The 9,378-nt window shown below is 42.8% G+C and overlaps 1 long non-coding RNA gene across 1 annotated transcript; it reads right to left on the bottom strand.

The window, feature by feature from the left end:
* Positions 1-3,786: 3,786 nt before the first annotated feature.
* Positions 3,787-5,442, bottom strand: LOC106599619 (uncharacterized). The gene is made up of 5 exons (XR_001327515.2): positions 5,036-5,442; positions 4,762-4,947; positions 4,502-4,599; positions 4,021-4,080; positions 3,787-3,919 (listed from the first exon to the last, which is right to left on the bottom strand). It is a non-coding gene; the product is annotated as an uncharacterized lncRNA (long non-coding RNA).
* Between the last annotated feature and the right edge of the window lie 3,936 nt (positions 5,443-9,378).

Genomic DNA, 9,378 nt, shown 5'->3' with positions numbered 1-9,378 from the left:
ATCACAATTCCAGTGGGTCAGAAGTTTACATACAGTGGGGGGAAAAATTATTTGATCCCCTGCTGATTTTGTACGTTTGTCCACTGACAAAAAAATGATCAGTCTATCATTTTAATGGTAGGTTTATTTGATCAGTGAGAGACAGAATAACAACAAATCCAGAAAAACGCATGTCAAAAATGTTATAAATTGATTTGCATTTTAATGAGGGAAATAAGTATTTGACCCCCTCTCAATCAGAAAGATTTCTGGTTCCCAGGTGTCTTTTATACAGGTAACGAGCTGAGATTAGGAGCACACTCTTAAAGGGAGTGCTCCTAATCTCAGCTTGTTACCTGTATAAAAGACACCTGTCCACAGAAGCAATCAATTAATCAGATTCCAAACTCTCCACCATGGCCAAGACCAAAGAGCTCTCCAAGGATGTCAGGGACAAGATTGTAGACCTACACAAGGCTGGAATGGGCTACAAGACCATCGCCAAGCAGCTTGGTGAGAAGGTGACAACAGTTGGTGCGATCTCCCTCGGCCTGGGGCTCCATGCAAGATCTCACCTCGTGGAGTTGCAATGATCATGAGAATGATGAGGAATCAGCCCAGAACTACACGGGAGGATCTTGTCAATGATCTCAAGGCAGCTGGGACCATAGTCACCAAGAAAACAATTGGTAACACACTACGCCGTGAAGGACTGAAATCCTGCAGCGCCCGCAAGGTCCCCCTGCTCAAGAAAGCACATTTACATGCCGTCTGAAGTTTGCCAATGAACATCTGAATGATTCAGAGGACAACTGGGTGAAAGTGTTGTGGTCAGATGAGACCAAAATGGAGCTCTTTGGCATCAACTCAACTCGCCGTGTTTGGAGGAGGAGGAATGCTGCCTATGACCCCAAGAACACCATCCCCACCGTCAAACATGGAGGTGGAAACATTATGCTTTGGGGCTGTTTTTCTGCTAAGGGGACAGGACAACTTCACAGCATCAAAGAGACGATGGACGGGGCCATGTACCGTCAAATCTTGGGTGAGAACCTCCTTCCCTCAGCCAGGGCATTGAAAATGGATTGTGGATGGGTATTCCAGCATGACAATGACCCAAAACACATAGCCAAGGCAACAAAGGAGTGGCTCAAGAAGAAGCACATTAAGGTCCTGGAGTGGCCTAGCCAGTCTCCAGACCTTAATCCCATAGAAAATCTTTGGAGGGAGCTGAAGGTTCGAGTTGCCAAACGTCAGCCTCGAAACCTTAATGACTTGGAGAAGATCTGCAAAGAGGAGTGGGACAAAATCCCTCCTGAGATGTGTGCAAACCTGGTGGCCAACTACAAGAAACGTCTGACCTCTGTGATTGCCAACAAGTGTTTTGCAACCAAGTACTAAGTCATGTTTTGCAGAGGGGTCAAATACTTATTTCCCTCATTAAAATGCAAATCCTTTTATAACATTTTTGACATGCGTTTTTCTGGATTTTTTGTTGTTATTCTGTCTCTCACTGTTCAAATAAACCTAGCATTAAAATTCTAGACTGATAATTTCTTTGTCAGTGGGCAAACGTACAAAATCAGCAGGGGATCAAATAATTTTTTCCCTGACTGTACACTAAGTTGATTGTGCCTTTTAAACAGCATGGAAAATTCCAGAAAATTATGTCATGGCTTTATAAGCTTCTGATAGGCTAATTGACATAATTTGAGTCAATTGGAGGTGTACCTGTGGATGTATTTCAAGGCTTACCTTCAAACGCAGTGCCTCTTTGCTTGACATCATGGGAAAATCAAAAGAAATCAGCCAAGACCTAAGAAAAAAATTGTAGACCTCCACAAGTCAGGTTCATCCTTGGGAGCAATTTCCAAACGCCTGAAGGTACCACGTTCATCTGTACAAACAATAGTACGCAAGTATAAACACCATGGGACCACGCAGCTGTCATACCGCTCAGGAAGGAGACGCGTTCTGTCTCCTAGAGATAAACGTATTTTGGTGTGAAATGTGCAAATCAATCCCAGAACAACAGCAAAGGACCTTGTGAAGATGCTGGAGGAAACCGGTAAAAAAGTATCTATATTCACAGTCAAACGAGTCTTATATCGACATAACCTGAAAGGCCGCTCAGCAAGGAAGAAGCCACTGCTCCAAAACCGCCATACAAAAGTCAGACTACGGTTTGCAACTGTACATAGGGACAAAGATCATACTTTTTGGAGAAATGTCCTCTGGTCTGATGAAACAAAAACAGAACTGTTTGGCCATAATGAACATCGTTATGTTTGCAGAGAAAAAGGGAGAGGCTTGCAAGCCGAAGAACACCATCCCAACCGTGAAGCACGGGGGTGGCAGCATCATGTTGTGGGGGTGCTTTGCTGCAGGAGGGACTGGTGCACTTCACAAAATAGATGGCATCATGAGGAAGGGGAATTTATCTGGATATATTGAAGCAACATCTCAAGACATCAGTCAGGAAGTTAAAGCTTGGTCGCAAATGGGTCTTCCAAATGGACAATGACCCCAAGCATACTTCCAAAGTTGTGGCAAAAAGGCATAAGGACAACAAAGTCACGGTATTGGAGTGGCAATCACAAAGCCCTGACCTCAATCCTATAGAAAATTTGTGGGCAGAACTGAAAAAGTGTGCGCGAGCAAGGAGACCTACAAACCTGACTCAGTTACCCCAGCTCTGTCAGGAGGAATAGGTAAAAATTCACCCAACTTATTGTGGGAAGCTTGTGGAAGGCTACCCGAAATGTTTGACCAAAGTTAAACAAATTAAAGACAATGCTACCAAATACTAATTGTCACGCTCACTGTCTTCGAATTCCCTGTCATAAATCAGCCAAGGCGCAGCGTGCCGGTAGTTCTACATATTTTATTAGTGAACCCGAAACAAAACAAGAAACAGGTGAAACTGAAACAAACATGACGTTCTGGGGCTGCTCAAACACAGCTGCACAAAAACAAGATCCCACGGGACTCCAAGAGCTAAGTAGCGTTTTTTTAGGAGAGTGGCCTTCGGAGCACAGGTGCGTGCGTATTGCGCAAAAGACAGAGGCTATAGGTTATGCATAATAAGCTTATAACATCATTCATAAACTAAATATAAGGCTAAAACTGCATTGAATTTATTACCTGAAAGAGGTAGGCTGGGACATCTATATATATATATATATATATATATAGGCCTATCAATCTTGAACAGTTATCTATTTTGTATGCAATTTGAACGGCATTGATGGAGAGAAACACTGCGAGAGAGTGCTTATTTGTGCACTGATTTAAAGCACTAATATTCGAGTGATAGGCTGTTTTAAAACTGTGCAGCTGCAATTTAAAAAAATGATATCTTTACAATGAAAAAATTAGGTGACCCCTGAAATCCAGATTTGTAAATTAGTCGTGCATTCGGTCTTTATATTAATGTAGCATAGGCTATGCTGCAGCAAATGTAGGCCTACTTGCCTGTCACAATAAAAAAATGAGATGAGATGATCGGTCTACATGTATTGTGAACTGTGCTCCATACTGAGATGGGCTGTCTGTCACCACCCTGAGAATTGGTGATTCATCATGCAGAGCAGAGAGAAGGCCGTAGAGAAGCTAGAAATAGACATCACATATAATTTAAGTTCCATTTCACGTCATGCTTTTCAATTTAAATAATTTATAATTACCGGTCTCTCTGAGTTATTTATAATGGGAAAAGGGAGTGGTTTTGGACTGTAAGTCTCGGTAACCGGGTTCCCGCCATTCAACCCTAATACACACATGGTCACTGTTCTATTACCAATGGCAGTTAGGATAGGTAATATCTGACATACAAACAGGTACTATGATGAAGTTTGAACAGGTCATATAAACCTACCCAATTATGGTCTCCCCATCAAACGACTGAGGCTGCCGTCTGGCAAAAGCATCTCCAGTCCATCTGTAGAAATAGGCAGAGTTGAGGCAGAGTTCATCAATGACACATGGAATGAAAAGGGTGTTGCTATTACTGGATATTTGTGCTGTACTATTAGTAATCACCTCATTGTGGATGTGTTGATTGGATGTGTTGAGTGCCAGGTCTCTCTGTATCTCATGCATCTGTGAACACGTACACACAGTCAGTGTTCTATTGCTAATGGGACAGGTGACATCTGACACACTATCAACGACCGTTGGAGAGCAGGCAAGAGGTGAGGCTGGAGGTGAGGTCTTTGCCATAAAATGTGAAGTGAAATAGAATGGTGAACACAGCGATCAGGCTGGTTCCACGAGACTAGGTTAGGCCCTGGACATTATATGCCTCTAAGAAGTAGAAAATAAGCAACAAATAATGTCAGTTTACATAAATAATGTTTCCCATTTGGATTATCAAAGTATTTAAGTGGGTTACCTTCTGTATTTGATGATGAGCCTGTGAAAGCTGTTGCTGGCCAGATACTTGCCAACATGTGGCTAACTGTTCCATTCATAGGAATGCTCACAGTGAGGGCATGTCTGCATGATGCTAATGAAAGCTTACTTGCTGGTCTTCTCTATGCTGCATGTTCGGCTGCAAACTGGGCATCTCTTGAACACCTGCTGCAGGCAATCTTATGAGGTGGTGTTGACTGGGAGGGCCTGTGACAGGGTGATAGACAGCTGAGTGGTAAATTGCATTTTGTTTTAAAGAAATGACAGCTTTTTGATAATGCACTTCACAACCAAAATGACTATCTGCTTGGCTGGGGAATTAGTTTATCAAGCCGGGTATTATTGAATACAACTTTTCACATAACACACATTAACTGTCGTTGATGATGAAGCTGTCTGTGTCCTCAGGGCAGTAACTCGGGTCACTATCAGAAGCATCATGATGGCGTGTCCTTGTCATAGGAGTCAAGGGAGACTCTGGCAACAACGGAGGTGGTGTCACAAGGGTACTTGTGTCGCATGACACACTTTTATTGTAAGGTATTGCCTGACAAGCTGTGAAAATACCAAGTGAACAGTGAAATAAATTATGTAGGTCACAAAACCATTTCAATCACATTGCTGGACATGTTATGATACCCACCTTTGCTCCTTCTGGTAGGCCCTGGGTTGGGTTGAGTTTGTTGCTGCTAGTTAGTACACTGTTGTAGTCAGAGATGAGTTAGCTAGGACACACCAGAGCTGCACACAGTATTTACTTGTGCCCTAGACATGGGTTGCACCTCGGAGGCTAATGTGACTGTTTCATCTAAATTACATTAATTTAGAGAGGCCTGGAAATACGATGACTTTGCTAAAGTAGGTCAATATTATTATGTCGTCAAATTTACTTTAGAGAGATGGCAATGTTGCCATTACTGTTACTAGCAAAGTTAATCAAAAATAGCTAGCAATGTTATTGTTAACTAGCTAAAATACAGCTATGCCAGCGATGATAGTCATAATAATTATAGAAATATACAATACCAGTATACAATATACATAACCTGCAGTCTATTGTCTAGCTACCGGTATAGTCACCACCACTTGAGACCAACGAACTCCAACCACCTATTTTGCATGATATGGTCCTTTGGCAGGGCATGCAAACCAGTTGGCTGTGCATCCTGCTTGAACCATGCATTTCATGGTTAATCCATATAGGGCTTTTCAGTCTCAAACGTCCGTGAATGCGTTGGGGGTGATGAAACAATGAAGGAAAGCAAAGTGGGCAGAGTGGCAATTTGCACATGGAGTTTGACAAAATGGGCCATGATTTCTTTACATAATTGTAATCCTAACCCAACCTTCATTTACTTGTTGTGATGCACTGAGGTTCCAAACTCCGTTTTAGACGAGACTGACCAAAATGATCCTATTTACACTTTGCAGTCAATTTCGACACCAGAATAAATGCTTCTGACTCATATTTATTTTTATTTTTTTCACCTTTATTTAACCAGGTAGGCCAGTTGATTACAAGTTCTCATTTACAACTGCGACCTGGCCAAGATAAAGCAAAGCAGTGCGACACAAACAACAACACAGAGTTGCACATGGGATAAACAAACGTACAGTTAATAACACAATAGAAAAATCTGTATACAGTGTGTGCAAATTAAGTAAGGAGGTAAGGCAATAAATAGGCCGTAGTGGCGAAGTAATTACAATTTAGCAATTAACACTGGAGTGATAGATGTGCAGATGAGGATGTGCAAGTAGAAATACTGGTGTGCAAAAGAGCAGAAAAACCAAAACAAATATGGGATGAGGTAGGTAGCTGGTTGGATGAGCTATTTACAGATGGGCTGTGTACAGCTTCAGCGATTCGGCAAACTGCTCTGACAGCTAATGCTTAAAGTTAGTGAGGGCGATATTGATGCCACATAGGCCGTTTTGAAAGGGATTAGTTGGTTTTTAGGGGCAGTCAATCTTTAAAAACAATTAAGACTTAATTTGCAACATTTCATTTTACCTCCCAAATTGGCACTTACAGCTGAATAATAGTTATTCAGTGATTTAATATAGTTTAAAACGAATACCATGAGCTGTATCCCAAATGGCACCCTATTCCTTATAGGGTGCACAACTTTTGACCAGGGCCTACGATGCACCCATAGGTGTAGGGAAAAGGGTGCCATTTGGGACGTTACCACAATGTTTTGGAGGAATTAAAAAGGGTATAATATACACCTGTGTTTAGTCAGGAATTCATCCGCTGGTTTGTTTTCCCGGCTCACGCTGGCATTTTAGTCACATTCTTGGCAGCAGTACCACAACAGACAGACAGCTGCCTAGCTAGCTATAGCAGACTGTACACCAGGATGGACTGAAACCTGCCCAGACATCTATCTAGACTACGTCCCAAATGGCACCCTATTCCATATACAGTAGAGTGCACTACTTTTTGACCAGGGCCCAACTGGTGCAATATATATAGAGAGAGAGAATAGGGTGACATTAGTGCCCTTTATAGGGAATAGAATGCCATTTGGGATGCATACTATTACCTTTTGAAGACCTGACTTCAACCCAGCAAAGGCAAAACTCTCTGTCTGTCTGTATACTCTGCAGCATATCATTCCCATGACACCTGGCATGATTGGGAGGTTCATGCTTAATCTGCCTCCGCAGCCACTTCATCTAACATCAGGATTAATTTCAATACAATGTGACTGACAGACAGAGGCGTGTGCGCAAACACGTACACACACACACACGTTGACAGAACGACAGACAGAATCAGAGATGAGAGCAGTAGAGGAATTTCTTTGCAAACCTTCGATGATAATGACCACTTCTGACCACGATAGTACACCAACAATATTCAGTTGGATCTGGGAACATTTTCAGATATATTGTTAGGACACAATTTTAAGATTCCACATCTAACACTTTCCAACAGCTCAGGAAAGTTTAGTTAATTAGATGTTGTTTTTCCTGAACTGGTTTCCACCCTGGGAAAATGTACAATGGCTGGGATCAGTAGCAGGACAGACCTCAGCCTCGAGCCCAGAGGGACCACATTACTTCTGACTAGCATACAGTATAAGAAGATAAGTGTTGAAGCTATTTTTCTCTTAGAGATTTAACGACCCCTGGTTGAACTAAATAATCCTATGCTGATCTATGGGCTTGGGCCGATGCTGGTGGCGGTGCATTCAGAAGGCCTATCTGAATATCTCCTGCACAAGGCATTGTCTGCACCCTATTTCCTATGTAGTGCACAAAAGTAGTGCACCATATAGGGAATAGGGATTCATTTGGGACTTTTGGAGTTGAGCCCACTGTTTACAGACTGGATACAGATGGTGACATCATGCCCTGAGGTGAGTTGCTTACACACACTTCACTCTCCACTGGCAACAAGACCATGTGGCTTCTGTCGTCAGGTAACAGAACGGTTGTACTAGTCGTGGCACGCTCCTGCCAACTCTGAGGGAGGACTATATTCAGTGTGTGTGTGTGTGCGCATGTGTGTGTGCCTGCGCCCATGTGTGTCTGCTTATGTTTGCATCCATGGTGAAGCTATGTGTTTTTGTTTCTATGTTTGTCACATAAAGACATAACCTACTGTCAATGTGCCATGGAACCATTGCCAAGGACAAGGGAAAGGAAACCCTAAACAGCAGTACTGTTAAGGCACACATGGTAATTCCGTATCAAATGACTCTTTCTCTAAACAGTAGAGTGAGTTAGCCTATTATATGTGATGCTGACATGTCAAGGTAACTCTAAAAAATAATATACTTCCAGGGACTGTCCAGTCCAGGACTGCATGGGTTATTGGGTTACTCCTCGGCAGACTAACACGCAATATCCTCCGAGTGTATTTCATTTCCATTTCCCATTTCACCAGCAGTGTGATTAGGGAGAGGGGGTGGGCATGTAGCCAAGGGTTACCAGTTTCACAGCAGACAGACAGAGGCTGGAATACAGCTGCTCTGCAATACGGTAGGTGAGAAAAGTGCCAAAGCAGCTTCACTGAGGATCCGTCTCAAATGGCACCCTAATACCTATGTATCGTGCACTACATTTGACGTTGCCAAGTATTTATCCAGGGATTATTGGAGGCTGTTGAATTAAATGAATTCGGTATTCAATCTTTTTTTGCATGCAGGCGGGTGCTGTATGCACGTGGATTTTTCTTATGGCAGTGTGTTACGGAAAGGGGGAAACCTAGTCAGTTGTACAACTGAATGATTCAACTGAAATGTGTCTTCCACATTCAACCCAACCCCTCTGCCTTAATCGACATCCACATCATCGGTGCCCGGGGAACAGTGGGCTAACTGCCTTGCTCAGTGGCAGAATTACAGATTTTTACCTTGTCAGCACGGGGATTCGATCCAGCAACCTTCTGGTTACTAGCCCAACGCTCCTAACTGCCAGGCTACCTGCCACCCCTGTTATTAGTCTGACTGCCGTTTGGGTTTGTACATGCATTAAATACACATGAAATGATGTGAATATTATCTAGTTAGTGCTCATGTTGATGTTTTGGGTTTTACTGTGGAAACTCTCTTAACATCATTAGGTCAGCGAAGGACTGGGAATACAGATATGCATATGTTGGTCAGACACCTTAAAAAACAAGTAGGGGCATGGATCAGAAAACCAGTCAGTATATGGTGTGATGACCATTTGCCTCATGCAGCGCGACACATCTCCTTCGCATAGAGTTTATCAGGCTGTTGATTGTGTCTTGTGGAATGTTGTCCCACTCTTCTTCGATGGATGTGCGAAGTTGCTAGATATTTGCGGAAACTGTCGTACAGTTTGATCCAGAGCATCCCAAACATGCTCAGTGGGTGACATGTTTCGTGAATATGCAGGCCATGGAAGAACTAGGACATTTTCAGCTTCCAGGAATTGTTACAGATCCTTGCGACATGGTGCCGGGCATTATCATGCTGAAACATGAGGTGATGGTGGCGAATGAATGTC

This window comes from Salmo salar, chromosome ssa03 (genome assembly GCF_905237065.1).
Source record: "Salmo salar chromosome ssa03, Ssal_v3.1, whole genome shotgun sequence".
Taxonomy (NCBI): domain Eukaryota; kingdom Metazoa; phylum Chordata; class Actinopteri; order Salmoniformes; family Salmonidae; genus Salmo; species Salmo salar.
Note: the sequence above shows the minus strand (reverse complement) of the source record. Positions and strands in the feature narration are given on the sequence as shown.